Here is a 15,445-nt window from a genome sequence, read left to right on the forward strand (position 1 = left end):
GTACCGACACAGGAAGCGGTCCAGGCACAGCGACGGGTCCAGGCACAGCGACGAGTCGTAGTAGAGCAACCGGTACCGACAGGCAGTCCAGGCACAGAGATTTGTCTAAAAACGGTATTCCTCCGAATGCAATTCACAGTGGCAAGAGTGTAAATGTTCTAAAGTAGCGGCCATGTTATAGTGCATATTTTGAACAACTGGTTATGTGTTTTACATTCTGAGCTTCATGACTGACCACTCAATTTATTCTATATAAAGTATCATCATGGCCAAGAGTACATAGATCCCTTTGTGCTGACTGCTGAACTTAATTAATTATATGGGCACACAACTTGCCACAAGAGCTATATCCACTATTACGAGCAACAAGGTAATATTTGACAAAATTTGTCTTTCAGATGACGAAAGTGTTCAAACGCCACTTTCAAGATACACTGGGAGGTCTTTCTCAGAGCAGAGTAACAGGTCCTCTGCACATGAATCCAGTACAGGGTCTCGTAGGGAAACAGACTTAAGATTTCCAATGGCCATGGCAAGTAAGTACTACAGAACAGGACATGGTTTAAAGGGATATTTCACCATTAGAAAGATGAATATATCTTTTATATTGGGTCTCTTGTGTAGTAGAAATGTGATTTATTTTTGGGGGAAATTGGTGGCCTCTAGGCCAAGAAAAGCCAGAAAATGTGTTTTGGGCTCATGTGGATGAGAAACACCAACTCCCAGAATGCTGCTTTAGAGTCTACTCCCAAGCCACGCCTACAGTTTACAGACAGTGAGACGGTCAACTAGGGCTGAAACAATTCCTCGAATAATTCGATTACAAAAAATCCTCTATGCAAAATGACTTGCCTCGAAGCTTCGTTAAATCAATGTTACCAACGCTGTAACGCTGACGGACGTTGTTTCTGCACGGATCATTATTACTGTCGCACACCAGACGCTGGTCAGTCTGCCGCTGGCGACACATGCTAGAGTGTAAATAGCGAGGGGCTAAGAAGAGACAGGCTGGAGAAAATGACAGAAAGTGTCCAAAGTTTGGAATCAGTTCAAACATAATTAAAACAAAAACTCTGTACAGTGTGTCTACTGCAAAATGGAAGTAGCTTACCACAATAATAGCGCGATGTCAGTGCTTTAGCATCTCAACAGAAAACATGGAGTCTAACTTAATCATCCATTCCACGAAGCGGACCTGACGATGAAAGTAACTACACCAAACACAACTACCAAAAACTAAGACAATAATGTGTTGACTGTCCCTTTTGGAAAAACAGCTGATTGTTGTGCCTCTCTCTCTCTCTCTCTCTCTCTCTCTTAGCAGAGAAACAGCTGATCAATGATCTAATAGCATAAGTGAAACAGCTGTTTAGCATTGTAATCAAATATATAAATGACAATAGGTTGAGTATAACTAACATTTACATATAGGCCTATTTACAGATCAGTCTCAGGTTGAAACTGAAAGTTAAGTTGCACAACTTAAAGTAACGTTTAATGTATGCCTTAGTTTGAGGTTGATATAATTTGAAATCAATATAATATGGCACTTAAATGCACTTAATATGTTTAGTTTTTTGAGATATGATATTGTAAGCAATGTAGGTAATAAAAATGTTGCTTTTTCCGAAAATTTAACCAAACTATTGTTTATTATTGACACAGCCCACCTCCACTAGCTAGTCTTACCAGGCGACAGAGGCCTGGTAGCTGGATAGTCCACAATAACCACTGTTGTTGTGTACCGTACTGCCATGTTTCCACAACAACAAAAACACAGCAGTCTCTGAACTCGCGTTGGGAGTTTCGTTGAAGTTGGATGTAGTCCAGTTTGTTTAATGAGTGGACACTTGCAAGCAGGATTGATGGAACAGGTGGCCGGCTAGCGTTAGCTTTCCACCTAGCTAGCTCATACTTCTGCCCTCGTTCTGCGTTTCACCTCTGACGATGTCCCCTTACCGGCTAGTGGCATTGAGTGACACCGCAGGCTAAGGTGCTGGTCTCCGTAGCAGGCGAAGCTCGCCTAGTGTGACGAGTATTCAGTCTGTAATAAAGTATCCTGCATATTCATAATTATTGTAAAAGTTTTCTGCTGAAAAGAGAGCCTGTTTAGCGAAGCTTGAAGATGGCTGACACTCGGTAAGCTTCATGTAAAGACGACAGTCCAGCCCCCTATGGGCGGGTTGAAAACATGCAGACGTGCTGGCTGTAGTCCACAGACTCTGGGCAAAAATGCCTCAGATGACGCTAAATTATGAATTTTGCGTCATCTGAGACCCACAATACAAAGAAATATAGTCTCAGGGGGACACGAGGGAGGTGAGCACTGTCATTCAAAAATACTACCGGTTTCTACTGATGCAAAGCTTAATGCTAAATCAGTGAAGTATCCCTTTATCCCTTTTATCTGTTTAAGGATAACAGTATTATATTTTCCTACATGTAACATGCATAATACAAACACGATATGTTTCTTGTCACAGTTTTCCAGTCGACAGAGGATGTTACATATGTTAACCAACTTATACTATACACTTTATTCATCAGGCCACTGTCTGAAACAAGTAAGCTGTGGAAAAACAGGAAGAGCTCTAGAGTTGAATTGACTGCCATTTTTATATTTCATAAAAGGGTAAATTGTAGGGGTGGTACGGTTCATGAAAAAACACCCGAACCGCTCGGTTCGCTAGTCTCGGTTCGGAGCGTGTGTGTACCGCACGGTTCGTCAGTCCACTGTTAATGGTCACTAACCTCTTACTGCCGTAGTGCCCACTTTCGACACCTATGTTAAAAACACTTACTGGAAATGACGAGCGGGATGGGCGTGACAAATGCAACCCATGGCAGCTGATTGGACGATTGCGTCACATGGGTCTGGCTGGTCCCTAATTTCAAAACAGACTGTAATGGCGGCTCGTTCAGAATACGATCTCATATTGTACTAAAATAGTTCACCAAAACGTGTTTCTGAAAAAATTTTAAGCGAGAAATAGGCCATGCAGTTGCTGAATCTTCTTCATTTCAGATCGACAAAGGTCAGTTTAAAAGATTTTCGTCAGATTTTGAGAGACACCGAGCCGACCGCTCCTCAAGTGGAGTGGGGTGCTGCTGCTGCTGCAGGTCACGTCACGTCACCTGTAGAGATGTCAGGTGTGAGAGAGGCTACCCAGAGCTGGAGGATACTCCAGCGTCGTTTATAGTCTGGTGTGTGGGAACATTTTGGATTTCATGTTACCTATGATGAAATAAAACAATATAGAACTGCCACTGTGTGCATGTTTTGTGCAACATATATTCAATATGCTAATTTTAGCTATATGCTGAAGTATATTCTGGAGTGTTAAAGATTAAAAGAAAAAATAACAAGAACCGAAAACCGTGATACGAACCGAACCGTGGGTTTTGTGAACCGTACCACCCCTAGCAAATTGATAAAAAATCTCAAATCTAAGTGAGTCTCCACTGTCATTTGCCCATATAGAGCAGCTGGAGATGATGGAGGAGATTATAAATGCAATTTAATTATCTGAAATGTAATCATGAGATTACAACTTGACATGGAAGATAAAGAGGAGGGGGTTCTACAAGTTCAGGGAAAGTATGTCATTGTAGTTATCAAATGGTCACCTCAAAGGTTTGTTTAATCGATTCCAGAAAAGTGTCCCACAACCACATCTCTTTAGTCTACTCTTGGCACTCGCATGTAAATTCTAAACTGTGAATTTGTTTCTCCAGGCTCTTTACCAACCGGCTAATGGCAAAATTCAATATGAAGGGGAAGGGGAAGAAGCAGAAACTACCTCTGGAGAAGACTACAACTTTTGAAGCAATTAACGGTACACAGCGTTCCCTCCTTTCATGTATGTGAACTTGCATATTGCAATGTACCACTAGTTTTCTTTACATATTTATATTGGTTTTGTTTTTGTTCAACTCTTGCAGCTGCAGTCATGCAATGGGATAAAGAAGCTACAGAGGCTACAATCAAGCATCATGCAGCAGAACATCTCAAACATGCGCCGGGGAGGAAGGGAGGTGGAGGGCATACAGGGGTGGAAAGTAACTAGAAATTTTGCATGAGTACTATAAAGCTTGTTTTATGGTTCTGCAGAGGCTTCACGCAGAGCTTTCGCTGTAGCTTACGTAAGTGGCCTGATGTTGTGTGTGGGGGGAGTGGGTGATAGAGCAAGGGAGAAAGTGAGTAAAGGCGAATAGCTTCAGAGGGAGTAGAAACTCTAGAGTCATAGTGAGAGAAACAATGAGTCTCCTCTGTTCTTTCTGACCATGGTGGGAAATCTGGAGCAGGAGAAGTTATCCCTCTCCTTGATGTCATGTTGTTTATGGAGAAGGAGAACCAGGAAATGAGTCGGAGGAAATGCAACGCTACCAAGACCCGGTCGAGCGACGTGTAGTTACATTTTTTCGAGAGGTGCACGTCAGTATGTTTATTTCTAGTTTAGGGGACTTTTTATCTCATTCCCTTCCTTAGTCTGGAGTAATTTGTTTTTTGTTCACTTGGCAGTACACTGTAACCATTATAATTGTTTTATTTATCAGCCTGTTAATATTTTGCTGAAAACCTCATTAAAGATGGAAAAAATAGTCACTATTTTTTTTCTTTAACAGATCAGATGTCACTAATTTCCATTTGTAAATAAGGCTAGTAAAATGTCTTTGCATGTCTTGGACAGGTGCATCAAAGGGATAGGAATTCCTTTATTATTTACAATTTTAAAGCACTAGTTCTGCTCACTGATTTTACTATATGACTAGAGTTAGTTTTATTGAATACCATGGTCATCCAACCTTGGAATAACCTGAAGGTTTGATGACCAAAACATGGTTTAATAAAGCTAATAGTAAGACAGCACTGAATGGTGTCATTAACAATTAAAATAACAGTTGGTTTGGTAACATCTGAAATCAGTCCAAGAAATGCATCATAAAAACTTGTATGAATGTCCTTTAAGTGACGTTGAAAACATGTTAGAAATGACATCGTAAAAACGTTCATTTAGAACCCTCTAAAAATGTCATTTGGACGTCAATAATTAACTTTTAAACAACGTTTACAAAAGACGTCTAATGAACGTTCAATATTTAGGTAAATAGTTAAAAAGACGACTAAAAAAGACGTCGCAAAAACTTTAATTCTGGCTCCTCAGTGGACATCTTTTTAACGTTTACTTTCTATGTCCCTTGAACGTCAAAAGTGAACGTTAAATAGACGTCTGAAAAAGACGTCGCAAAAACTTTCATTCTGGCTCCTCAGTGGACGTGTCATTGCTCAGTGGGTATGTCCTTTTGATTTCTTACAGGTTGAATCGTTGTTGCCCATAACATGCTAGCATTCTGCTAATGAATGCTGATTGGTCAGTGAAGGACTGATTACGATCAGAGATCCCGCTTGACGGCATCCGAAGCAGAACCAGAATATCAGAGTGAATATTTCGGTGTGGTCTTTAAAACATTAGCAAACCTCTTTCTAGCATGTGTATTGACAGGGAGAGCCTAACCTGTCAGCTGTGTTGTCAATGCCTCAAGAGAAAAAAGGAAGCGACTCAGAGCTTGCCGTAAAGCAGTATCTCTGGCCATATATGTGTATGATGTCATTGACATTTTAAAAGGCTTTTTAGAACAAAAAAGCCACTTTAAAAAAATCTACCACCCAGCAGTCTATTTTCTTAGCCTCCCCTTTCAAATGCAACATTCAAATTACTAGACAAACAATTATATCCTGAGAACAGTGGATTTTGAGGGGTATAGCTCCATAGAGTCCCTTTCATTCTGCACTCGCCTGTCAGCACCCCCTATATGGATCAAGAGTGGAACTGCAACCAGTTCAGAAGCTTGAGGTAACGAGAGAGTGGAACTTCTTCCCTTATTAGAAATTATTTGATGTGAGTCACTATTCCAGTTTTTGCTCTTATTCCAAAAAAGACGATATTTCAACCAAACTGTTAACACGGCTAATGAACGTGAATAATCCACTAATATTCCCGTATACATGGGAATATTCATTCCTTCAAACAGCTTCTTGAAAAGGTCGACTCATATCCAAAAACCTGTTGATATCCAAGTCTTATTCTGAATTGTTTGCTTTTTTTAAATATACCATGAACGGATAGCATATGTTTAACATTTGGTTAAAGTTATGTTACATATATGCATGAATGATGGAATAAAGATCACACTCTCAAAAATTTGTTGGGACCACCAGTGGTGTTAAATCTGATTTTAACCAAAAGGCCTCAGATTAAAATTAAATTAAGAGCTCAGAGACAAAAGACTGGCCTACTTGCAAGCACCTCAGCCTGGTGAGTTCGCACCTCTATGCGAAAGTCCCAGCCAGAGGGGACAATTGGCAGGAAGTCAAAGAATTGAAAGATTGTAGTCTCAACACTTTCAAGAGTTTTGAGTCTTCCTATTGGGTCAGTGGGACCATAAACACAGCATTAAGTCTTGACCTATAAATAAGCCTGATCACCCCAAAATCCTTTGTCTTTGCTTGCAACTCACGTTGCTGACAGGAGGAACGCAAGCGCTTGTGCTGAACTTCTATTTTCTGGAGAAAGTGGATTTAATTTGGTTGGATTCTTGAAAACGCACCAGTGTTTTCATATCTGCAGTGAGAAGGAAACAACGTTTTTCTTCTCAAAGTCGACTAAACTTGCCCCTTGCTGCTTTTTTGGAGGGAAGTTTCTCCGTGGCCGCTGACGAGCGCCAGAGACCCGCTCTGTTTCATTTCTGTGGAAATCTATGGACAGGAACAAAACGGACTGAACATACAGTAAGAAGCCTTACGTCTAGGCAGAGATAAATAGTGTGTTTTACTAATGAGCAAAGGGTTCGCTACCACTTGTTGCCATTAATGTGATCTGTGATTTTAATCATGTACTGGTCTATATGTACGGACCAGATCTTTACTCTCGTAAGGATCCTGGAGGGAGCCTGGGAGTATGCCCAACCAGTCTACATGTGTTTTGTTGATCTGGAGAAGGCGTATGACTGGGTCCCCCGGGAGATACTGTGGGAGGTGCTGCGGAAGTATGGGGTGAGGGGGTCCCTTCTCAGGGCCATCCAGTCTCTGTACAACCAAAGCGAGAGCTGTGTCCGGGTTCTCGGCAGTAAGTCGGACTTGTTTCAGGTGAGGGTTGGCCTCCGCGAGGGCTGCGCTTTGTCACCAATCCTGTTTGTAGTATTTATGGACAGGATATCGAGGCGTAGTCGGGGTGGGGAGGGGTTGCAGTTCAGTGGGCTGGGGATCTCATCTCTGCTTTTTGCAGATGATGTGGTCCTGATGGCATCATCGGCCTGTGACCTTCAGCACTCACTGGATCGGTTCGGAGCCGAGTGTGAAGTGGTTGGGATGAGGATCAGCACCTCTAAATTGGAGGCCATGGTTCTCAGCAGGAAACCGATGGAGTGCCTTCTTCAGGTAGGGAATGAGTCCTTACCCCAAGTGAAGGAGTTTAAGTACCTTGGTGTCTTGTTCGCGAGTGAGGGGCCAATGGAGCGGGAGATTGGTCGGAGAATCGGCGCAGCGGGTGCGGTATTACATTCAATTTATCGCACTGTTGTGATGAAAAGAGAGCTGAGCCAGAAGGCAAAGCTCTCGATCTACCAGTCAGTTTTCGTTCCTTCCCTCACCTATGGTCATGAAGGCTGGGTCATGACCGAAAGAACGAGATCCAGAGTGCAAGCGGCCGAAATGGGTTTCCTCAGGAGGGTGGCTGGCGTCTCCCTTAGAGATAGGGTGAGAAGCTCAGTCATCCTTTGCGTCGAAAGGAGCCAGTTGAGGTGGTTTGGGCATCTGGTAAGGCCTCGGGGAAGACCCAGGACTAGGTGGAGGGATTATATCTCCAACCTAGCCTGGGAACGCCTCGGGATCCCCCAGTCGGAGCTGGTTAATGTGGCTCGGGAAAGGGAAGTTTGGGGTCCCCTGCTGGAGCTGCTACCCCCGCAACCCGATACCGGATAAGCGGACAAAGATGGATGGATGGATGGTCTATATGTGGTTATTAATCTGCTTCTGTGAATGTATTATTGATCACGATACTGTTGATTATGTTGTGTTAAGTAGCTTGGTATAACTGTAATCGCTACCTGCTAAATCATTCCTTTTCACGGAGTTTAGTTACTGTCTGCGAGATAATCGTGGAAATCAGCTGTTAGCCACTGGAGTTTTTATAGTGACCGTTTTCCCTCAGCGAGACAAAAGCCTCAGAGTCTGTCCCAACTACACTTGTGGTCCAGACCGGAGTGGCTGAGGGGGGCTGGTCATCATCGATAACTAAGATCAGAGTGCCTCTTTCTTTACACTTTCTTCTGTTACTAATTATATACACACACACACGGACACAAGCTAGCCACGTAGCTTCCGAGTTAGCGCTGCTACCTTAACCACGTGGAGTCGGCTTACGTTTGTAAGTAGAGCTAACACATGACCTAGCATACCACTACCACCCTCTTGAGGCTAAATAGTTATGTGCAGCTCACAGGAGTAGCCATTTTGGTAGTTGTTTTTGTGTCAGACTACATTTCGACACCGCCCCCTCCACTTTCACTCACTCTCTCTCATACGCACACACACACACACACAGACACAGACGTGTCCATGACACATGCTGCTTTGTTTTTGCTTGTTGTGGTTGTGATATCGTAAAAGGGTGTGTAAGTTTATTATTGAAGGATTATTGATTAGCTACTGATAATTGTGACGTTAATAAATCTTATTATACTTAAATAGCAGTTGCTTGTGATTATTTGTGTACTTATTGTAATACTTGCTGGCTGAACAGGTCCGTGCTCGAAATCACCCCTTCCTTTGTTTCCTTTTAAAGGATTACCACAGAAATGAGACTGTTCCACAGTTTGATTATTGGTCCCTGACTTGCAGGGTGGTGCCCCGTTTTGATTGTTTGTTGATAAAGTTATTAATAACCATATTCATAATTATTAATATTGATAAAACATCTTTGATAATTTGCCAATGATCAAATCTGTACCAGAGTATCCTACATTTGGTGCCCCGTGTGAGGCCTGTTAGAACCAGCGTTACAATAATTATACATAATAATCCATGATTTTTGAATATTATTTTTTTTTTTTAACAAATATATATATCATATTTTGAATACCAGCTTTAGTGCAACAATTATGCACAATTGTCCATACCTTTTTAATTTTAAATATTTTAAAAAAATAAATTTTTCTGAAATTTTTATTTTTTTAAATAAATTTTTCTGCAACCTGCCAAGCATACATTCAGTTGTGGTCTGTGCATTTTTCAGTGTGTACATTGGTTAGTAGACAACAACATTTTCATGCTCTACTTGAAATCCTTGACAGTAGCTATTACTCCCCTGAGGTGTCCGGGTTTCTGCGGCCACCTGACAGGATCAGGTTGGTGGTAAATGGTAGTAATTAGCTTAGTTAGCAGTCAAGATTTCCACGCTCTACTCGATCTTAAAGTTATTAATACTAACACTCAGATTTTTGATAGTAAAAGCTATTACTCACCTGAGGTGGTGCGACCTCTGTGACCACCTGATAGAATTGGGTTGGTGGTAAATGGTAGTAATAAGCTTAATTAGCAGTCAACACTTAAAACTAAAGGAACTACAGGTTAAGCCTTTCACCTGCTCCTTGAATCAACTTGTTCAGTTAATTTTCCTTTGTCACCTAAAAGGTTTTGAGCCCTGGTAGGAATCTGTTTACTAGAGATAAAATGATTTCTTTCGAGTACCAGAGGCTGGAGGCGAAAGCTTCCAACGACCTGACCGACACAGACCTGCAGAATGTGGTCGCTTGTCTCATCCTAGACTCTGAAAGGAATAACCGTGATGGTTATGGAACTACCTGCGATGAAATACTCCAGGAACTATTAGGTTACATGGCACAGCCATCTTGGATGCTAAAAGCTTGCATACAAGGCTTGCTTGGCCAATTGGTGCTCATCTATCAGAGCAGAACCCATCGGCAACGCACTGTCCTCCAAGCACAGCTCGCACTGCTGCAAGACAGCTATGAAGCTGAGCAGCGCAAAACAGCCTGGCTTAGACAGAGAGTCCAAGCCAGGCGTGATGAGGTCTCCCGCTTAGAGGAGAGCCGTGAGGCACCTCTCGGCACAGCTCCGGCGTGCCAAGCAAAGAACAGCGTTCTATTCTCCTCCTCCTTGGTCTCCTCACCGTCAGAGACACCATTTTCTTCCGCCACCTCGGCGAAAAACCCACTTGTCTTCTTCCCAGAGAAGAGACCGTTCTTGTTCATCTTCTTCTCGTCCTCCTACTCAGAGAGACCGATCTTGTTCATCTCCGCTACCTTGGCGGAGAAAACCCTTTTCCTCACCTTCCCGGAGGAGGGACCCTTCTTCTTCTTCATCTCCTCCCCCTCGGAGGAGAGATCACCACTCCCCTGCCAAAAGGGGAAGGAATGTCTTGCAACATCAGAGGAACACAGATACAATCAGAGTTCCGTCCACTGACAAACGGTGCGAGCCACAAAGCTCGCCATCCCGCTTAGATCAGACTCCATCCCCACTGCCAAAGGGGAGGAGCCATCCTCAACTGAGTGACTATGATTCTCCTGTTCTGAACAACCCCCGCCAGCTCCAGAGACATTATCTGATCGAGCCTTGGCTGCATGATACTCTCCAACTACAACAGAGTGACCGGTGGGACCCAACGAAACGGGTAAGTATGCTGACACCTTCACACGTCCAAGAGCTGGTCATAGGTGAGAGTTATCAAGAGCCTATATCGGGCCGTTTGCTGGAAACTAATTTCTGATTGCAACATCCTTCTTCCTGAAGAAACCATAACTTCTCCACTCGTTAAAGAGGAAGAAAACCTCCAAACCAAGTGTGGTAAAAGTGGATCAAAACTTTTACCCACTGCAATGGAGACTTTGTGTAGCTCAAAGCCACACTCTGCCTGGACTCCACCCCCATGAAAGGGGGAGGGAGCTCCCGATGACTCTGACAACACGCGTCCATCCCCAAAACAAGGTCTGTATCCAGCAGAACTGTCAGACTCCTCAAAGAGGCCTGACACTGATTCGTCATCAGCAGAACTAGAAACCACGACGCCTAGCGCCTCACAAACCCCTCCCATGACGTCCTGGGGAGACCCTGCCCACAACGGCAATGCCCACGGTACAGACACCGCAGCAGGGGAAAAAGGGGGTGTGAGCATCCTAGCCCTGCTGGGTTGCGTCTCCAGAATAAGTCAGACACATTCTAACACTTCTGCAGAAATCATTGAAACAATGCTTCCCCTCAGTACACCAGTATTAGGCGTAACATTCAGTGGTAGCATTCCCAGCTACCGCCCATCACAAAACCTGTTTTTGGTCGATATCACACCCCAGAGGATGACTCTGGTGCATCCTAGTCTCATCTGTGTAAGTGACACAGAAGACATGGGCAGCGGTCACAACCATCGTAAAAGGGGATATAAGTTTATTATTGAAGGATTATTGATTAGCTACTGATAATTGTGACGTTAATAAATCTTATTATACTTAAATAGCAGTTGCTTGTGATTATTTGTGTCCTTATTGTAATAATTGCTGGCTGAACAGGTCCGTGCTCGAAATCACCCCTTTCTATTTGATAAAGTTATTAATAACCATATTCATAATTTTATTAATATCGATAAAACATCTTTGATAATTTGCCAATGATCAAATCTGTACCCTACGAGTATCCTACAAATTTATCTCAACTTTATGATTTTGATTTTTGTGTTTACAGTTTTACCAAACAAGCCTTCTTTATAAAAGTAAATAACAGGAAATAAATCACAATTTGGAAAAACTTTAATATTCCAACCAAATATCTGAAAACACAACATCAACTTGGTTTTACAATGTTCTTTCATCTTTCACAGTTTCTCATCGTTACAACTGGGGTAGAAAATTCTGAGCAGGGAAAATACATACAAAAACGTTAGTCCCTTTCACACATGCACTACAAACCTGAACTTATCTGACATTACCCTGATAAATTGTATGTGAAAACGCTTCCAAGGTCTTTAATTGCATAAACACAAACCTAGAGGATAGGAGTGCGTAAAATCTCACATCCATCACAAAGTAACACAAAAGTGCACATGTAGTGTCCGCCTTTCCCTCCTTTTACATTTCATTCTTTGAATAAACAGCTTCTCTTTTGAATCAAATGCCACATGTAACATTACTACTTTTTGTAGGGTTAATGGTTTGGGTCAATATTTGTGATTGCTGTTATCATCATAGATTGCTCACTGTTAAATTCATCAATTGTTGACTTCACATGTTACTCACACAGCTGAAAATAAAGAAAAGAACACAATTTTACAATTTTCATGTTTGAAAAACAAACCTCTCTAGATTTAATATGATGGTTTAACTCTTTTCAGGTGGAATAGTTTTGAGAAACAGTATTTCTTGGGACTGCAGCCCATAGATAACAGGGTTGAGGCTGCCGGGAACAACATTAAAGAGAATGGCTGAAATCTTCCTGTACTCTGGGAACTGGGGGAAGCGATGAAGGGCGATGGGGATCAGCCAAGTGACAAGCATGATCAGATACAGGCACAGATGAGTGCTGCAGGTCTTCAAGGCTTTACTGTTTAAAGATTTGCTATTACTAGTCAGACAGGCTGCTGTGATTTTAGAATATGTGAGAATTATACTGCAAATAGAGGACTAGAGCAGGACGACAGTGAAAGCAAGGCCATAGACGTTATTGATGAACACATCCTCACAGGAAAGTTTAAAGAGCGAGGGATTATCACATTAAGGGTTTGTGATCAGAGTCCTGCATCGGTTCAGCCGTATGGTCAGACCGACCAGAATGGCCACCAAAACAAATGCCACTCCCCAGGCAGAAACTGTCAGCTTGATCACCATTTTGCCGTTCATTATCGTAGCATATCGCAGGGGGTTACAGCTGGCCACATATCTGTCAAAGGCCATAATCATGAGCACTGTGTGTGCGTTGGTACCTAACATACACTCACCTTAAAGATTATTAGGAACAACTGTAAGATTTCTCGTTAATGCAATTATCTAATCAACCAATCACATGGCAGCTGCTTCAATGCATTTAGGGGTGTCGTCCAGGTCTAGACAATCTCCTGAACTCCAAACTGAATGTCAGAAATGGAAAGGTGATCTAAGCAACTTTGAGCATGGCATGGTTGTTGGTAACAGATGGGCTGGTTTGAGTATTTCCCAATCTGCTCAGTCACTGGGATTTTCACGCACAACCATTTCTAGGGTTTACAAAGAATGGTCTGAAAAAGGAACAACATCCAGGATGCTGCAGTCCTGGGGGGCGAAAATGCCATGTTGATGCTTGAGGTCAGAGGAGAATGGGCCTACTGATTCCAGCTGATAGAAGACCAACTCAAATAACCACTCATTACAGCCGAGGTATGCAGCATAGCATTTGTGAAGCCACAACACGCACAAACTTGAGGCGGATGGGCTACACCAGCAGAAGACCCCACCGGGTACCACTCATCTCCACTAATAGAGAAAGGGGCTACAATTTGAACAAGCACACCAAAATTGGACAGTTGAAGACTGTAAAAATGTTGCCTGGTCTGATGAGTCTCGATTTCTGTTGAGACATTCAGATAGGAGAGTCAGAATTTGGCGTAAACAGAATGAGAACATGGATCCGTCATGCCAGTTCTGAAGGCGAAAGGGGGTCAAACACGGTCTTAGTAGGGTGTTCCTAATAATCCTTTAGGTGAGTGTATGTGTGGTAAAAGCTTGCATCAGACACTCATAGTAGTGAATAACACGCTCAGAGGGGGGCACCAGGATGTCTGTGAGCACCCGTGGAACCAGGAGAGAGTTTCCCATGACATCATTTATCGACAGGTTACAGAAGAGGAGATACATTGGCTGATGGAGGCTTCTATCCATCAATATCAAGATCACGATTCCCACGTTGGCAATTAAGATGAACACATAGGCCAAGAGCAGAAATAAGAACACAGGGTACTAGTTAGTCTTGGTGACCATTAACCCCTCGAGCTGGAGAGTGTGGCTGTTGTATGTATAGTTTGAGCTATGTAGAAATAAAAAGAGAGAGAGAGCACAATTTTATTTTACTTTTTTTTTAACTATAAGCACTCAAATTGATTATCTATCTGAAGGCTAAACCGTCTCATTGATAGAGGAGGCTCATGATCAGCCTTGCCTGCGTTTGTAGGCGACATCCTTTGGAGGATGCAGCCCCTGACCCCTGTTTACCACCAGGTGCGGAAGTGATGTGTTCCAGCTGCACCACTGTTTTGTTCAGTCATCCGCCACTCGACATGGGAGCGTATGTTCCCACAGCCCAATGGTCCTACATTTCTAAGATTTTTCTTAAAATTAGGCCCTATGTTCCCACAGCCCTATGTTGTAGAAATATATTGCTTTTAGAATAAGAATGTCCTGTAGCCTGGGATGGCCTCGCTGTCTCCTCCTGTCTGGCATGTGTAAGATAAGACAGGTTCAAATTTAGTGCAGCAAAAGTGCTCCTGATTTGTTTAATAAACAATTGGAACAGAATGCACCTAATAAAATCTCTTAAAGGAACAGACAATCTCTAGCGCGCAACTTCTCTATCTTCTTGGAGACAGAAAGTCTGAGTGATATCCAAACAATTGGTGGCCCAGACGCAATGGCGGAAGGAGGAACCTGAAGATGAATAAAAGAATAGGGAAAAGGAAGGTCCTGTGTCAGACCCGGAAAGATTTTGCTGGTGGTTAGGGAGAGAAAGTCTCGAAGGAGCGGCTGATCCATATGCATATGAAATATCTGTTTGCAATATCATTTTACTAAAGATTGTTATAGTTTAACTGAACGAATCCTGAGTATTCATTTCTTGGTCTGGCTTTCAACGAACACAATATTTAAAGGGAAAACTTTGAGAAGTGACCGGTGGTTCTTAAAAGACTCTGGCCTTTTGAGCCAGAGTAGAATCGTCGCTTTTTTTTCAAAATGAGTTCTTGTGTTCCTACATTTCCCTTCAAATTAAGAGTCAGGGGGATAAAATCTGATACAAATTTATGAAAAACTAAATATATATATATATAATATATATATAAAAATACCACTCGGCATACCACACGGGGAGCGTCTTGCCTGCCTGACTAGCAGATTTAATCATCTCCACAAGTTTTGAATCCCCTTCTGGCCCTGTACATTTCTTGTAGTTTGATATGCACTTTGACGCAGAACAGGAAGCCGGCTAGACTGGGAGAAGCGACTAAGCAGTGTTTTGTTTACATTCAAGATGACGGCCACCGAAACGCAGCAACCGGTTGATGCCGCCGTCGCTGCTATGTTACCCGGATCGTTGGTCTGATTGGTTGAAGGACTATCCAATTGGGTATGGAGTCATGAACTATGCCCATTGATCACGCCTCTTGTGCAGTAGGAAATACAGAGCAGACTCCCC

At 42.6% G+C, this 15,445-nt stretch overlaps 1 pseudogene; it reads right to left on the reverse strand.

Moving 5' to 3' along the window:
* Nucleotides 1–12,387: 12,387 nt before the first annotated feature.
* LOC114566260 (olfactory receptor 146-like) lies at nt 12,388–15,154 on the reverse strand (annotated as a pseudogene).
* Nucleotides 15,155–15,445: the final 291 nt, after the last annotated feature.

The sequence above is a fragment of the Perca flavescens genome, chromosome 13 (genome assembly GCF_004354835.1).
Source record: "Perca flavescens isolate YP-PL-M2 chromosome 13, PFLA_1.0, whole genome shotgun sequence".
Lineage (NCBI taxonomy): Eukaryota > Metazoa > Chordata > Actinopteri > Perciformes > Percidae > Perca > Perca flavescens.